This window comes from Dermacentor albipictus, chromosome 6, assembly GCF_038994185.2.
Source record: "Dermacentor albipictus isolate Rhodes 1998 colony chromosome 6, USDA_Dalb.pri_finalv2, whole genome shotgun sequence".
NCBI lineage: Eukaryota > Metazoa > Arthropoda > Arachnida > Ixodida > Ixodidae > Dermacentor > Dermacentor albipictus.
Window position 1 is genome coordinate 51,482,519 of NC_091826.1, and position 18,472 is coordinate 51,500,990.

The window sequence follows — 18,472 nt, forward strand, 5'->3', positions numbered from 1 at the left end:
AGTACAGGACGATTTCTCTCCAAATGGTCGCATTGCCCGCTGACAGCTAATATAACTTGGAAGAGCACAAGGTCGTGCCGTTAAGCACCAGCACAAAAAATTACTGAGTTGCGTTTTATTTTTATGCGAAGCATATTACTAGAGCTCAACCCAGCTCCTCAGGCGCGGCGGTGTCGCCTTCAATACCACGTGACACCGTGACGTCACGACAGAGGAGAAACGGGGCTCCGATTCGCGCCGTCGCTCGCGGCGTCGCGGCGGTATATAAGCAGCTGCGCTTGCCTCTGCTAGACACTCACGAGGTGAGATGCCTCCTGGAGACAGAGCTGCTCGTTGGAATGAGAAGCGAAGGTTGCGGCGTGCTACAGAGACTCTTTCTAGGTGGCTTTGCTACGGCGCAGCGACTACGCGCCCCGCATCGGACGCGGTGAGCGTCGAGCAACGCAGCGTTCGGCGCGACAACGAAATGTGCGCGTGAGCAAGCGCCGCACGCCTGAGCCGACACCGACGACACCGGCTTTTCTGCGACACGAGCTCCTTAACGCTGTCACGTAAAAATAAAGGCTAGTATTCTTCGCATCCTTGGCTTAACCTTAGCTAAGCCACAGCCATTTTTTATTGAAGCTACAGATATAAAAATTTTTACTGTTGCCATGTTATCCACAGATGCTCAAATTATCTTCGTATGGACACCACGAATTGACCAATGGTAACGTGCTGCGCGAAGACATGTCAATGACAATGCGCCGTATGCAAGGAGGGTCAGACCCCTACTAGCAAAGAGGTGAAACCGCAAAACAAAGGACAAAACTAAAAAAAAAAAAACTTAGGAATTTGTCAAAGCTGGCGTGAACTCGTGTTTCGCGACAACAGGCGTAGGAGCATTTGTATTCATTCACGTTTTTGCTCTTCAAACACACCGCCCTTACAACCGCACCGTTTGTTTTCATGCTACATCTTTGCCTTCAAAAGTTATTCCGTTTCTATAAGCACCGGGTAGCTGTCATAACCTTTCTTTTTTATTCAACTGCAAGTATCACATCACACCTACGCGGCCACATTCACGTAATGCGTTTTTTATTCTTTTTTTTTGCGAATGAGTGCTGGCGTTGACGATACCTCTTCCTTTTCCGGCTCCCAAAAAGTGCGTTCTTGCCAAATTTCACCTTCAACATCGTGTTAGTGCTGTTTAAGGGCTTTGTCTAGGCAATATTGGCCTAAGAGGCCATCGCTGATACTGAAGCAATTTAAGAAAGCTACTCTGATTTTCTCCATAATGAAAAAAAAAACCATGAAGCATTTGTTAGAAGACTACGAAGACCGCCGGAGTCCCAGCGTTGGTTACGACCGATAACAGGTACGCTTGCCCGTGTAGAATTCGGCTCCAATAGCAATATGGCGGAGAGATACGAGTCATTCGCATAAGTCAATCGCTGATGCCAAAGGCATAGTAACACGATGTTCAAATTGTACGCATGTTTCTGTCATGCCGACGCGAAGTACAGTCGACCACCTCTACAACGAACGTCTCCTAAAATGAATGACCTCTATAACGAATGAATAACTACGGTCCTGTTCTTGTGTGAGCTGTGTGCTGGGCGACCTATACAATGAATCGACTTGTACAACGAAGGATTCCGGAGGCCCCCAGCACTAGGTTATAATGGTGTACGACTTCATTATGCTTTTTTCACATGACTGGCACGTATACATCCAGTTCCACATAGTACAAGCCAGAGCACTTCTGTGCGCTCTAGCTTCCTATCGGCTACTAGAATTATTTTCTATATTTCTTGCCTCACGAGCGAGAATGTGTCAGTTTGTTCCATTCTCTACTAGTGGCAGCGAACACTTTAGGACGCTGTGTTAAACTGCACCCCACCTTCGGGGTCGGCTCATTTGCCAGTCATTCCCTCATATTAGAACGCCACGAACCCTCTGCCAGACATTGTACAACCTTTGGGACCGGCTCAGGTGTTACCGTTTCTTTCTAGAGTAACCAATTCACCGATAGACAGACAGACAAGAAACTTTAATTGGTCCTAAGGGACTACGTTTTCGTAGTCGCGTGCCGTACCCGCGCCGGGGGCGGAAGACCGTGATCTTCAGCCCTGTCGCAGGCCCTTTTTTCACCGATGATTAATATACGCGTTTTCATTTCGCGATCTATTTGCTGGCGCTGGCAATCTGTCTCGTGTGGCACATTGCAAAAAGAGCGACGTGTGGCGCGACTACCTCGCTGATCGGGAGATCACGAGAGGCAGCGCTTAGTTGAAGCATGCACGCGATTCCCAGCAGCCCCCGTAGACAGATCTCCGCTCATGCAGCGCTTTGTTTCCATATATCGTATCGGCGGACACGCTCTCCGCATGCCATCGTTGCACAGACGACGGCGCGCTACTCTGGCGCCATCTTTTAGCGGTCACCGCCACAGAGCGCTTATTGCGTGGCACAACGAGTTTCTTCTCACGCCGCTTTCGCCACACCCTCCTCCTCCGCTTTCCTCCTCTCGCTCTCATGGCTATCGCAGTCTTTCATGCCTAGCTGCACTGCGTGTTCGCTCTTTCATCGTTCGCTGTGCTCGCTCGCTCGTTTACGCTGACGCTCAACATAGGAACTGCCGAAGTGCTGCGCACTAAAGTTATGGACAATGATAGGAGCCGTACGTCTCCTTGTTTTGTATATTTAGCTGCGTCTTCAATCGCAAAAATTCCCGTTCTCTGTTCATAGTAATTGTTTTTGTCTTTGCAATGCTTCGTCATTCTTAATTTCTTACAAACTAGCCAAATCTTCAATCATGATTCATTTAACACAGCTTAGCGCGACCAGAGCCATCGGTGGCGTCAACTGTGAACATGGCGGTGCGTTTGCGTTCGCCGTCGATGCACAGCAAACAGTCAGGTGCCGGACGCCACTAGAGCTGGAAAGCGCGAGGAAGGAAAATATGGCCTGAAATGAAAACTGATGCACTGAAAGGACGGCAAAATAGCGAGTACACATCTGAGCGTTCGGCTTCGTTGCCCAAGCTTCGGAGCCGTGAGAGTTCCAGATGAGAAGACAGCCAATTCCAATTGGACACGAAGCTCTTTCAATCAACGGTTCCTTTGTTAACATTAGAAGAGCTAGACCGTAGCAAAATAGCATCGAGAATTCGCCGTCCTCTGCGAATGAAACACGATACGTGGAGTGCAACACTGCCACCGTCTCTTTATTTATTGCGACACATGTGAGCACTAGTTGATCGCCGTGGAAATACATGCAGTCAGAATGCATCACAAAGATTCTCGCTTTCACTGTGTACCACGATGCATCAGCCCGCAGTAACCAGCACATTGTCTGCGCGAAAAGCACCGGCGACCATCTGATTCGAATATCGCGTTTCAAGTGCAGAGTACTCTACATACCGTTTCCTGCCGAACGCGCATACACAGTTTTTCAGCAGTTCCATCGGGTGAAGTGGCGATGAAGAGTGATTCAAGTAAATGGCCTGAAGAGCTAGTCAGTTTCAGTACCTGCTCATGCATGCAGAAACGCGACATGTTTGACCAGATTTTGTTTCACTTGGTATTTTATTGCGGCAATGCAAAACAGAAGGAACGACGGAACATATTAAGAGGTAGCTTTAGGTCGGGTGCTCCAATCTAAATACATGTAAAAGGAGAATTCGTTTTTGACGGCAACTACTCGTCAACAAACGACAAGGTTTGTTACATATAAAAAGAAAACTTAAAATCTAGTGACACGTGGCTTCGAATTTTTTCATCTATGTAATCAATTTTTTATAAAATGTGGCAAGAAATCGCAAATTTTCAGAAAACGAAAATATCAACTTTACACTACTGTAAATATGCAATAAAAATTATATAACAATGCTGTGAACTGAATGTAACAGTACATCTAAAGCGGACAAAATTTGTATGTTACACATGAACCTGAAAAAAATTTAGTAATGTCGAAATACAGCATTTGGAGAACCCTTGTACAAAACGTAACGAATACACGTGAAATATATGGCATATAGTATTTGTCCGATTTGAACGGTCTAATGAATGCCGTTTACAGAACCCCGATATCGACTGTTGATAGGCGTATTAATTTGTAAAGCTGGTGCTTCTATATTTCTAACTTCAGTACGTTTGAAAATTCTTGTAAATAATTAAAGCTCTAAATCGAAATTCTGCTACAAACAATCACTAGAATTAAACTTTCTCTCTAAAATACAAAAAAATGTCATGAACATTTCTCCAGTGGTCATCTCAGAAGAGCGTTTCCGCGTTCGTCATGTTTTCGAATAGGCTGCGTCGGAGTTAGGCCCGCGCGAAACCTTCCACTTGAATAGTCATAGCGGGTGGCTGCATCTCCTGAGCCCAGTCCGACCATCACATGCCGTTACATTCACTGCGCCACCGCATAAAGGCGCCACTGGTCCAAACGCATCCCGCCAGCGGTCTCTATAGCGCATTCTAAGTATGCTCGCACTCAGGCGCAGGGTACGCAACCAGAACCGCATCCAGTTGACCTCGCTAACTTGCCCAGCCCGTATGTGTGTGTATATATATATATATATATATATATATTGTTACAAGCACGGGGAAAAGGGGTTTATTTAGGCGTGCGAGAAAAGGAACGGCAGGCTACGAAGAACAGGAATGGCCGCTGCACAGTCTTCGTTCTCCTCTTCCCCTCTCTTCTTGATCCCCGCGTCCCTTTGACGCGCTTGGACGCAACATACCTCCCCTCGCAGACAAAGCCCCCTGGGCGAGTCAACTAGCTTGCCGTGGCGTGCATGATTTCAACCGTGCGACATGCGCGACTTGTGTCCTAGCAGAACGTCTACCAGTGTTCGTGAGGCGCGCGAGAGTATAGTTCACTTCGCTGACTTTGTCGATGACAACATACGGTCCATCGTAGTTTGCCAGCAGCTTTTGACACAAACCGCGCTTCCTTGTGGGTGTCCAAAGCCAAACGAGATCACCAGGGTTATATGTAACTGGCCGATGTCGTGCGTCGTAGCGGGCTTTGGAGTTTTCTTGTGATGCCAAAGTCCGAAGACGCGCAAGTCTCCGAGCCTCTTCAGCGAGGCACAGCGTATCGGCGACCGTAGGATTGTCGTGGTGGTAAAAAGGGAGGGCAGTGTCGTGCGTATACCGGGGTGGCCGAGCATATAGAAGGAAGAAGGGGCTGTAGCCGGTTGTCTCGTGCTTGGCTGTGTTGTATGCGTAAGTAATAAACGGTAGAACTTCATCCCAATTCTTGTGATCGGACGCAACATACATGGAAAGCATATTTGTGATAGTTCGATTAGTGCGCTCAGTGAGGCCGTTCGTTTGCGGATGATATGGCGTCGAGTGCCTGAGGTGCGAGTTACACAAACACACAAGCTCTTCCACTATATCTGCCGTGAATTGACGTCCCCGGTCGCTTATAATAACACCAGGCGGTCCATGTCGCAGAACAATAGCGTGAAGTAAGAAGAGCGATACTTCGGTGGCGGTGGCTGATGGTATAGCCGCCGTCTCGCAATAGCGCGTGAAATAGTCGGCGCAGACAATTATCCAGCGGTTCCCCTTAGATGACTTTGGAAAAGGTCCTAACAGATCAATTCCAACTTGCCGAAAGGGTGAGTTGGGAGGCGGCACAGGTTGAAGGAGACCAGATGGGGCAGTGGTTGGGCGTTTCCGACGTTGGCACTGTATGCAGCTGGCGACATACAACTCAACCGAATGTCGCATCCGGGGCCAGTAAAAGCGTTCTTGAATGCGATAAAGGGTGCGCACAGTGCCTAAGTGACCGGAGGTAGGGTCATCGTGCATAGCCTGAAGGATTGCTGGCCGGAGACACTCCGGCACCACTAGAAGGAAGCGTGCACCTGTGCTTGAGTAGTTCCGTTTGTACAGGAGCCCGTCACGTACACAGTAGCTGCTTGTTGCACTTGAATGGGCAGAAGTGAAGAGTGGCTCCAATTTGGTGTCTGTCCGCTGTTCTGCTTTGAACGCAGCGATTTCTGGAAAAGCGGATGTCACAGAAGCGACGAGATGATCAAAATCGTCTGCGTCGCAGTCCGTCGTAGTAAGCGGCATACGGGAAAGGCAGTCTGCGTCAGCATGTTTTCGGCCACTCTTGTAGGCAACAGTGAAGTTATATTCCTGCAACCTCAAAGCCCAGCGCGCAAGGCGACCACAAGGGTCGCGAAGGTTCACGAGCCAGCACAGGGAATGGTGGTCTGTGACGACTTGGAATGGGCGTCCGTACAAGTACGACCGAAATCGCTGAACCGCAAAGATTACAGCGAGGCATTCTTGCTCTGTCACCGTGTAATTCCGTTCAGGTTTGCTTAATGAGCGGCTTGCATGAGCAATCACGTGCTGACGGTCATCATAGCGTTGGACCAATACGGCACCCAGACCAACGCCACTAGCATCTGTGTGGATTTCTGTCGGCGCAGTAGGATTGAAGTGGCGAAGGATAGGTCGAGAGGTTAACAGGAACTTCAGCTGACGAAATGCAGAATCGCACTCGGGTGTCCACTCAAATCGTGCGTCTTTATGTAGCAGATTTGTCAGAGGATAAGCGACGTCAGCAAAACCAGGAATAAATCGGCGAAAGTAAGAATAAAGACCCAGAAAACTACGAAGTTGCTTCACTGACTGCGGTGCACTGAATGCTTCGACAGCTGCCGTCTTGAGGGGATCAGGCCGGATACCGTCTTTGTCAACAAGATGACCCAGCACAAGGGTTTGACGGTCACCAAATTTACATTTCTTGGAGTTCAGAACCAGGCCGGCGTTTTTGATGCAGTCGAGGACAATATTCAGGCGCGTATTGTGCTCATTGAATGTGCGCCCGAATATAACAACGTCGTCAAGATAGCACATACAGATGTTCCATTTTAACCCACGCAGAATGGTGTCCATGAACCTTTCAAAGGTTGCTGGAGCGTTGCACAACCCAAATGGCATCACATTGAATTCGAATAATCCATCCGGGGTTATGAAGGCTGTTTTCTCTCTGTCTGTCGGGTGTATCGGGATTTGCCAATACCCTGAGCGCAGGTCCACTGAAGAAAAATAAGAGGCCGAATGAAGGCAATCAATTGCATCATCAATCCGGGGCAGCGGGTAGACATCCTTCTTAGTCACGGCGTTTAATCTTCGATAATCGACGCAAAATCTCCAGTTACCGTCTTTCTTTCTGACGAGTATGACCGGAGCTGCCCAAGGAATCGAGGACTCTTGTATTATCCCATTTTTCATCATGTCACTCACTTGTTCCCCGATTATCTTGCGCTCGTTAGGCGACACGCGATAGGGCTTTTGCCTGATCGGGCGCGCAGATCCCGTATCTATGGTATGGCGCGTTCGTGACTCGGGAATCGAGAACGCTTTGTCCGGCTGCGCAAAGTCAAACACTGACAGATGCTTAGAAAGCGTATCCACCAAGGTATGGCGCTCCCTTGTGCTGAGCGACTTGTTTATCATAGACAGAAGCTTTTTGTCTGAGACTTGGCGAAGGTCAGCAGGTTCACACGGCGAGTCTGTTAGTACGGCTACGGATGAAGACGTGTATTCTGTAAAGTAGGCGAGATTCAATCCGTCTGGAAGCAGGACGGGTTCTGCCGAGCAGTTGGCCGTCCACAAGCCTGCACGCCCGTTCCCGATGGATACCACACAATGAGGGACAAAAACGTTCTTCTTCACACAATTTAGATGCATTGGCTCTACGGAGGCATCGAAACTGTCTCGAACTTCACCGCGACATACAACCGGCACGCACACCCAGCTGGACGCAGGCACAACAGTATCTGCACACACACAAAGTTCACCTTGACTGCAAGTCTCCTCTAAGAGCCCGGACGAAACATGACCATCGACGCAAACTTCCCCCGTGCGACAATCAACGGTCGCACCACACTGCCGCAAAAAGTCGATGCCCAAAATCACTTCGTGCGTCGATCGGGGAATAACTACAAACTCCGTCGCGAAAACTCCACCAGCCAGGGACACTTCAGCAGTGCACACACAAACAGGGCGCAACGACTCGCCGCTCACTCCACAAAACGTTGCAGCCTGGTCCCACGGAAATACAACTTTGCGCCCCAACCGACCTTTAAAAGCGAGACTCATTACGGATACAGTTGCCCCGGTATCCACTAAAGCCATTGTAGCAACACCATCAACTAGTACATGCACTTTGTTCTTAATCATAGCAACTGCAGGGGGCATTTCTGTCGATAGCACGTGTCGAGCGACCTCACCCCCATCGGCCGCGCTAGCTAGTTTTCCGGTTGTGAAGGTGAGGCTGAGCGGCGCACTGGCGATGGAGATTGACGTAAACGCGGTGCACGAGAAGTTGGCGGTGGCGTCAAACTCCTGTCAGATGCCGGCGAGCGGCTCCGGAAGCTTCTCTGCCAGTAGTCGTTGCCAGGAGGGACGCCAGCTGACCAAGGGGTGGTGCATGACTGTTGAGTTGTCCTCGTAGGAGGTGTGGTCCTTGTTGAAGGCCCCGATCGACGATTCCACGTTGTTGGGCGACGATTGCAAAATCTCGCTATGTGGCCCACGACACCGCATTGGAAACACACCGGCAGATGCCGGAAATTTCGATGTTCCTGCACGTAGTCACGCATGTTGCTGTCGACTGCATAGCCAGCAGGTGGGTCCCATTCATCGTGGCTAGGCATCTGCCGCCCGGACGCGTGCGTGCGGCGAGGGCGTTGGTCGTAGTCATGATCTTGATAGCTTAGGGTCCCTCTCGTTTGTGGGGTAGACCTATACTCGACGGTCGCTGAGTGAACCGTGGGTTGCCATGCGGTCGAAACGGCCGTGTTTCGCATCTCGTGTGGTAAGTACGCACCAGCGATGCCGGGTGTGCAACGGTACATCTCTTCCCGATGGAGCAACTCTTCACGAACAATCTGCCGTATTGTTGATGGAAGGTCAACACACGAACTCGGGTCTACACTTGCCACCGTTGTGATATTAGCCAGGCGACCAAACTTCGGTATTATCCGTCGCATCTTCAGCGTCTCAAAGGTCCTGCAGTGGCGAATGACGTCAGACACGGAATCCAAGCTTTCTTTGCCGATCAAAAAATTGTAGACGTCTTCGGCTATCCCTTTCAACAAATGTCCAACTTTGTCCTCTTCAGACATTTGAGAGTTCACTATTTTGCACAGTTTCAGCACTTCTTCGATATACGTCGTACAGGTCTCGCCGGGAATCTGAGCTCTTTGCGAAAGCGTCTGTTCGGCGCGTTTCTTTTTTGCGCTGGAGTCTCCAAAACACGCTCTGAGCTCCTCTACGAAAAGCTCCCATGAAGTGAGCGTATCTTCGTGATTCTCATACCAGACGAGTGCTGTGTCGGTAAGAGAAAACACAACATTTGACAACTGTGCGGTCGAGTTCCAACCGTTAGATCGGCTCACCCTTCGGTAGTTTGTGAGCCACTCGTCGACATCTTCTCCGGCTTTTCCTCCGAAAGTGAGTGGCACCCGGTAGTATTGCCACGGAACGCCAGGTGCTGGCCTTGAAGCCGCGCCAGAACCTTCGGGAACCTGGCAGGCGTATTCAGTCATGTCAGGCGATGGTGGCGGAAGTCCGGCAAGTCGACGGCTTCGGCGAAGTTGTAGCAGCGTAGGCTCCGTGGTTACGAGGTGTACCCAGCACCTCCACCAATTTGTTACAAGCACGGGGAAAAGGGGTTTATTTAGGCGTGCGAGAACAGGAACGGCAGGCTACGAAGAACAGGAATGGCCGCTGCAGTCTTCGTTCTCCTCTTCCCCTCTCTTCTTGATCCCCGCGTCCCTTTGACGCGCTTGGACGCAACAATATATATATATATATATATATATATATATATATATATATATATATATATATATATATATATATAAAGAGAGAGAGAGAGAGAGAGAGGGAGATCACTTTCTCGCAGTTATGTCCCACGTCACGAATAAGATTATATCATTCATATTTTTTTCTTAACTGGTTATCTTTTCTGTTTCCACTGAGACCAAGCCAATGGCGAAAGAAGTGCTGACCGCTTACCCGAGCATTCTTAAAACTCTCACCACAAGCCACGTGATCCATGAGCTCAATATTGCGCACAAGAAGGTACAAAGCGAATATTTTGGGCACAGTACTGCAGCAGGTAATAAATTTCGCTATGGAGGAAAGGTCGACAGCCCGCATGTGCTAGTCGGTTCGAGCTTTTCCGCGCTATTTGTAACTTTCAGGTTCCTAACAGCCTGGTACACTCAATCGGTTTGTATATGTTTGTGTGTGGGTCAAATGCCAGCTTAAAGTCTCAGCATGTCTTTAGAAACGGAAGCAGCCCCTTAATCCTAGAATATGTCCTACAAAAGCCGATTGTTAACAGTGCACTAAAAGATAGCAAAGCTCTTATCTAGGCCCGTAAGACCACCTCGCCATCTGGTGACGTTTGCATACATTTGAGAGGAACGAAAACATGCTCATAGCGCTCGTTTATGCCCACCTCGAATTCTACCACCGTGTTAGTACCGCATGTATGTAGTATAATTTATGTTGCTACCATTGTGACTGCCGGAATGATCATGCCACGGTTCAAAATTGTATGAAATATTTGGTGCTCGTTAGCCACAAATGATGCCGACTAAGAAAATTTTTTGCAGAACCCAGCGTGCTAACACTTCGACGGGTTTTATTTCATAACTGTTGCCAAAGCTTTGTTGTAGCAGTATTTACTTGCGTCATGCATTATAGTATATAAGGGCAACTTTATAGTTTACGATAAGGAAAAAATGTTTTAAAGTTCATGTTCTTTTTGAGAAATGATTAACGGCTGCGTGAGAGTTTATATGTTGCAGCGATTTGGCAAATATTTGTACTTTGCACATTTCTCGAGGAATAATGTCTGAAACACATATGTGGAGGGAAGGAGCATTAGCCTAGTAGTTAATATTATCCTAATAAAATGTAAATGTAATAATAAACCAATATTTTTTTGTGCGATGAAAAGAGATTATCCACGATTCCACGTCACAGGTCCAGAGTGAATGCAAACTTGAATCGGTTGTAAACCAAAATGTAGTAAACGAAAATGCCATGAAAAAGAGATATCCTAGCGTGACGCTGTTAACTGCTCGGTGTATGTATTGCCGAAGCCATATTTACGAAAGAATTGTCGAGCACTCTGCCTGGATGGTTTAACATTGGAAATGCTGGCCCACGCATTTAATATTTGAACCACCAGTTGTAATCGTTTATATGAATGAACCCATTGCGTTGTCACGTTATTAGCTTACTAGAACATGCGTGTTGATATCACCGTTAAAAGGCCTATAGGTCAAGTGAATGATTGAAACGTAGTCACGATACTTACTCTGGTGCCACAGCGAATGCAAATTTGCAGCAATAAAACATCCCTTCAACAGGTTTCGGCGTCAGTCGTGCTAAGGTATCTGAAGTCGCGTATAAAATGTCCCACGTGACAATTTCATTGGCAACAAAGAATGGTGCCACGCGATTGCTTGCTCGCCGCGCAGCTTCCTGGTCCACTGGTTTGATGCGTAGGCCGCATACCTCAACACAGGATTCTACGCACATAACAAACATGCTAGTGCGTATAGCCGTCTGTGCTACCTCTGTAAATGGGCCGGTGAACGGCTTTGTTCTCTGCGGGGTTACGCATCGAAACAACCAATTGTATCTAAATATCATCTCCGCAATAATTATGCACATTCCACAATTTCATTCCTTCTTTAAAGCGCATAGCTATCTATCCTCCTTTTTCCCAGTTTGTTAATCCGAGTATTACAGCCTACACAGCACGCCTGATTCTCTCTTACATACGTGAGTTATCGCTTTGAGACGTTAGCGATCTCGCGCCTTACTAAAACTCTGTGTACTGTCGAGTTGTTCCCACTTGCCCAAGAACACTGGGGCTCAGTTCCAGTTTGCATTGTCCTTCATACCCGGTGAATCTTCGATTCTCGCTATTGGTGTTCAGCATTCATATTATTACTGTAGTAAGCTAAACAGTGTGCCACTAACGTCAACAAAACATACCTCTGCCTATGATACAGTAGAAAATTATTTCTTCGTGCCGCTGTTCAGCGCAATATCTTGCAGATCCGCCAAATGTACATCTGAAGGCTCGGCTCATTTGCCGGAGCCAATGAAAATCTGCGCCGGTGATGCTTCGGCGCTATCTGAAGTGCATCACAATATGGGGTGACACTGAAACAGAAGATGATTACTTTATTGTTCAAAGAGAAAACATCATCTTCGCGGGATTTCTGCTTCAGTGGCTTGCGAGAGGCTTAGAAGTTTGAGAGTGATTACGGGCCACACAAGATCCTTCTAGTTCTTGTTCAGATGCCATTGCTTCTTTTTTCAAGCGTTTGGGCAAATTCCTCCACCTTCTACCTGAGGTTCTCAACTTGTGGGAAAACGGATGATTTTGAAATTTTAGGGAATTAGTCTAGATTTTCATATATAGGAGCGTTTAAATAATGCGGAGTGTATTTCAACAGGCCATGTTATACGGAGATGTATTATGTGCAGAAAACATCTAGAGGGACTTCTCTCATGAATGTTTGTAATAAGAATAGGATTACTATTACGTGATAAGGTGTTGGGATAAGATGGCAAGAATGGTGCACCAAAGGCAAGTCTTTAGAGAGAACATGTACGTCAAACCTGACAACGTTATATATTGGCGAATTTCTTTCCATATTGCGAATACAAAAAAGGCAGTTAGAACGCTGCATCGCTCTTAGCTTGTAGCGAAATACCTTCTGCAGTGTTCTTTTGGATTTCCTTACCCATTGACTGGGAACAATCATGACGGAGTCGTGATCAGGAATGTTCAGAGGTATACATATATATATAAGCACCAAGATTTGGACCTCACTTGACAAATTGAAAAGAAGCTTACAGACAATTCGACGGACTAATCAGTCTTGCACACAAACGACGGTGCTCACTGTGCGATGCCAAATGAAATGGACAAATCTAGGCTGCAGCCTTCTGAGAAGGAAGCCTGAAGAGAAGATGCAATATGGCAGTTCAGCTCAAGGTCTTCGGCTCAGCGACGCATAAAGAAGGCGATGCGGGAGGAAAATGATCAAAATTTTCCGAAGATACGACGCCCTTCCCCCTGAAATTAAATTATCCCAAGAATGGAAGCTACATCAGCTACGCAGCAACTACAAGATCTCGACGAATCATTTGAATAGGCGAAACATTCAAGCGGGAGAATGAGGAAGACGGCGCTGGCTACAGGTGTCTAGCCTTCCAAGAGGCGTCTCCGCTGAAGAGACACGAAAAGTAGAATTATTTGAGTGGTGTTAATTTATTACCTATGTACAACATTATGAAATGCATGGTTAGCACGAGAAGAGGTTTGGTAAGCCTGCAAAAAGGCGCAACGTCTAAAGTTGGGGATAAAGAGTGAAGCATTTAACTTTAAGTTCCAACTCACACTGACGTTAGGGTTCTTGGCTGTGTCTGCTCAGCAGGCCTGGCTCTTTCACGATGGCGATGGCCCACGTTCAGTTCCTCAAAAGCCATACACTAAACTCGCAAGTTTCAAAAACGATTATTGAGCCGCGACGACCCCAACTATATGAAAAAGGAAACACGTCGAAATTTGTGTGACTGATGCATCCACCACGGAGGTTTCGGCGATAAATGATAGAAAAGCTTAGAAAAGCTTAAAAAAGAAGCTTTCGGCTTGATTTTTGTGACAGCTTAGTGGCCATGGCGTTGCGCTTCTGAGCTTGACATCATCGGTCCCGTTCTCGGCGGCCACATTTAAAAGGGAGCTAAATGTCAAAATGATTCTGTATACTCAGGTTTACCTGCAATTTAAAGAACCCCTGGAGGTCTAAACTAACCTGGAGTTGCACACTACAGCGCACATCATAATAAAATTGTGATCTTAGTTGTAATGTAAACATCCAGTATAATTTTTTTAAATGAACCTATTACATGGAAAGTAGGGAAAATAGTTTTCAGAGCATTAATTATCAGTCTAAGATGAAACAGTGTTTCTTTTTAGGTTCCTCTAAACATCTGTGGGGCTCAACGCGAGAGGTTAAACGTGGGGGCGGGTATATTGCGTGTCATGACACCGTCTAGAGGAATAAACAAGCAATTAAACAAAGTGCCAGTAAGGTGCCTCTGTGCCACCAAGTCATCTCATGGCCACTGAGCAGTTTAGGCATACTACATATTAGGCGTTAGGGGAAGATTTGCAGACAGCGGTAAACGTCTCTACTCGCTAAAATGAAGATGATTTGTGGTGCTTTATGGCGCAAGGGCAAATCATGGCCAAAGAGCGCTAAGCAATGTTGTAATACAGTTGATGATGCAATTATTAACAAATGGCATCGTGGTTGGATATAACAATGTAACGCGGCTGTATAAATATATGTATTAAAATAGTCGCAATGAGATTCGGATGTCCTAAGCACCTAAATTTTAAGCTCTGAAGGAAGGAGAGACAAAAATACATAAACGCCTATTGCACTATTGCCTCCGCGACGCCCTCAGATGCAAAGGCCTGCAGGCACGTGCTCCAAGTCGTTAAAACGGTGACTCTGCATATTTATTTGTCCCGCGTGGTGCCGTCTTATGTGTTTCAACTCTACAAGGACAGCCTTTCAATATTCAACGTATTCTAAGCAGTCAAGCGATTATTATTTCAGGTCAGCGTTACCTTGCCATAACGAACGCAATGGTGGCGTTCACAGTCCCGTCTTGTGCCATCATGCGGAAATTCTAAATGCTCAAATAAACATGCCGAGATGAACGAAAATAATGACAACATATAGTGCGGGTACACATTCTAGAGAAGTCTTCAATGAGAAAACATCGCTGTTTGAGTTAAGGGTGAGAGGCATGATGGTGTGCTTCAGGTTATGACAAAATAAGAGATTCACAAGAGTCGAGCGAACCTTAATTCTGATATCTAAAGAGACCCGGTAAGTCCATCAGCGGGTGGTGTCATACTAAGACCATCTCGGCGTGGAAAATAAAGTGTACGTTCTGAAGTATAATTATTGGAGTTTAGCTACACCATGCTGCACACACGTGTGGTGGCACAACGACGATGCTGGTTAGTTACGCGCGCAATCTGCTTTTCGTGCAGGCAACCTTGGCAACTTAGCTCTCGCCCTTCGATGGCCGTTCTTTGAGCCGTGACGTCTAGCGCCTTTCCCGAAGCTTGCCCCCGCTGCGAGTTTCTCGGGCCTTCCTGCGATGCCACAACAGTCGAAACCAGAACGAAGAAATCAAACAAGCAAATCGAGTTTCTGCCACAGAAAACCTGAAGCAGAGATAAATCCTGCACCCACCACGGTCGTATCTTGAAGCAAGAGCTACAATATTGTCAGAGATATCCCCTTGATGCCTTTCTAAGAGGAACACTAATTTCTCACCACCCCTGAATGCGTTTGGTAGAACGACGATGATGAAGCTTCATCATGCATGGCATTGGCTTTCATTTCAGGTAAATAACCAACACTCCTAGTTCACTAATCCGACGCGCTACGCTATTTCTGTTCTACAGCGCCCATGCGTCTTCTTTGGCATTGCAAATGAGTGCACGCACATGGTGCAAAACCTTCTTATTCATACCTGTGATATAGCAGTGAACCCATGCGCGTAAACGAGTTCCGTTACGAGGCAAACGAGGTGGGACGTTTAGCAGTCCTCGATTGAATTCGCACTGCATAGGAATCTACATTTTGAAGTAAGGACGATTAGCAATAGGTGTCCCAAAACGAGAAATTGATCGAGATGATAAAAAAACTCGTTGGACAAAGTCGAAGATGTCTGTTACTTTAATCTTCCGATAGTATCAAGAGAAGAATCCATGCACGCACTCCCGGAACCGAATGCAGTGGATGAAGTTATTCTGTAAGCAGGAACAGATGAAGTAGAAGCTAAGGCCCGCCGTTATAACCTCGTCCATTTTGGGCTACTTGGTGCCGATCGTGAAACATGGGGCCGGTCTGAACACCTGATTATAGAACACTGCAGTAACAAATTAAGCATCGATATCCAACCTAGGAATGTCCAACTTGCACGTCGGTTTCGCGAATTCCAACCACGCAGGCAGATGTAAATTTTTATAATTTTCTCACATCGAAAAATTAACGCAGTAGGTACTTTCTAATGCAAAAGGAAGACACTTGGAGGACTGACTATCGAGTACTTGACGATTACTCTCCAAATGCTCACTTTTCCCACAGATGCCTAGCATAATTTGGAACAGCACAAGGCAAGGTCGGTAAACTGCAACGTAAAAAAGTAATGAGCTGCGCTTTTTCTTTATCGAGGGCAACCGCAATAAATATTCTAATTTACTGTTTTCTTAGTATCGACGGATGCTTAAGTTATCTTCGTAAGGTCACTACAAAACGATCGTGGGTAAAGTGCTGCATGATGAGACGTGAATGTCAATGCGCAAGTATGCAAGAAAGAAGGCCCCCGACCCCCATTGGCGAAAAGGGCAAATGAAAAAGCGCAGGACAGAACTAAATTTAAAAAAAAAAATAAAAATTAGGAAGCTGTGAAAATTGGTGTTAATTCGTGTTTCGCAACAACAGGCGTAGAGGCGTCTGTATTCATTCACGTTTCTGGTCTTCAAACACGCCGCCCTTTTATCCACATCGTTTGTTTTCAATGGTGCATTTTAACCTTGAACAGTTATTCATTTTCTATAAGCACCGGGCGGCCGTCGTAATGTGCCAGCAGCGCCTCACCGGCGCACTTGTGAACAGCGCCGCAGGTGGCAGAAGTCAGAGCACCGGAATGTGAAGCAGACGACAGGACGAAGGCGCTCGCAGTTCTTCCAGTAATATAGCACAAGGGGGTTTTAAAGCCTGACGTACCGGAAAACGAGTTTTCGTTTGTATTCTCTTGAGAAAAGCCTCCACTTCTGCGAGGCAGACTACATTCATGGCACTACGGAAAATATAAAGTAGCAATTTATTGCAAATTACGATACAAATGCACCCCGTTGAGCTCGCACCGGGAAGCTAAGCCGTCAAGCACCAGCATTTGTATACCGAATGTTATTTTACTGTCACTGTAACAGTTTCGCGAGTTAGTACATGTAAACAGGAGAAGAAAAAAAAACATTTCACCGACGATATATGAGAAATGTATAAAAAACATACTACTGGGTATGTATTCATGGGACCGCTGGGTGTATGCCAGTGGGTATGTGTCCCAGGGGTAAACGAATATCTGCCGCTTTTATATAAACCTTTTTCGACTTCAACTTAGGTCACTTCAGGTATCACATCACACCTACACGGCGACATTCACGTAATGCGTTTTTTCTCTATTCTTTCTTTCTTCCTTTTTTTTGCAAATGGGCACTGATGTTGACGTTACCTTCTTTTTTTCTAGGCTCTCAAAAAGCGTGTTCGTGACAAAGGCGACATTCAACATCACGTTGGGGCTCCTTAAGGGCTCCGTCTGGGCGATATTGAGCTAAAAGACTTTCGCTCCTAGCGAAGCGGTTAGAGGACACTGCTCTGCATTCCTCGATAATCATAAAGGACGAAGTATTCGCCTGAAGACTACTAAGATTGCCAGAGTCACTGCAATGCTTAGGACCGATAACATGTACGCGTGTACGTCTACAATTCGGCTCCAATGGCAGCTGTAGCTCGGCTTTTCGTGATCATAGGTGATTGCATCGAATTCCGGACCCTAGAGGCATACCTACACGATGATCAAATTGTAGGCATGTTTCTCATGCCGACGCCAACTACAGTCGAGCAGCTCCACAACGAACGCCTCTTTAATAGAATCACCTGTATAACGAATGAATAACTCTTTCCTTATTGTTGTGTGGGCTGTGTGTTGCGCGATCTTTACAATGGAGTGACCTGTACAAAGAAGGATTCCGGAGACTGCAAGCACTACGTTACAAAGCCGCTCAACACCATTATACTTGTTTGACATTACAGGCACGCATACGTCAAGCCTCACATAGTACAAGTCTCAGCACTTGTGTGCGCTTTAGCTTCCTACCGGACTATAGAATTATTTGCTTCCTTTCTTGCGACAAGATTGAGAGCGCGTGTCAGTTTGTTCCATTCTCGCCTTGTGGCGGCGAACGCTTTGGGACGCTCTGTTAAACTGCGCCCCACCTACGGTGTCGGCTCTCATTCCCCAGTCATTCCTTAGTAGTAGAATGCTACGAACCCGCTGCGAGACGTTGTATCGCCTTCGTGATCGGCTCAGCTTATACCGTTTCTTTCTGGAGTAAGAAATTCACCGACGATTACTATAGCCCCTAAAGCGGAATCCATGTGCCTTTTCATTTCGCGATCTATTGGCTGCCGCGGACAATTTGTCTCGTGTGACACAGAAAGGCTTAAAATCTAGTGACTGTTTGTTTGCAATGTTTGATCTATATAGTAATTTTCTTAGAAAGATGTGGTAAAAATCGCAAATTTTCAGAAACC

General features: G+C 46.7%; 1 protein-coding gene across 3 annotated transcripts in view; it reads right to left on the reverse strand.

Moving 5' to 3' along the window:
- Window positions 1–18,472, reverse strand: part of LOC135911386 (uncharacterized) — a 497,365-nt gene that overhangs the window by 113,144 nt on the left and 365,749 nt on the right. The gene's annotated exons all lie outside the window — the stretch shown is intronic.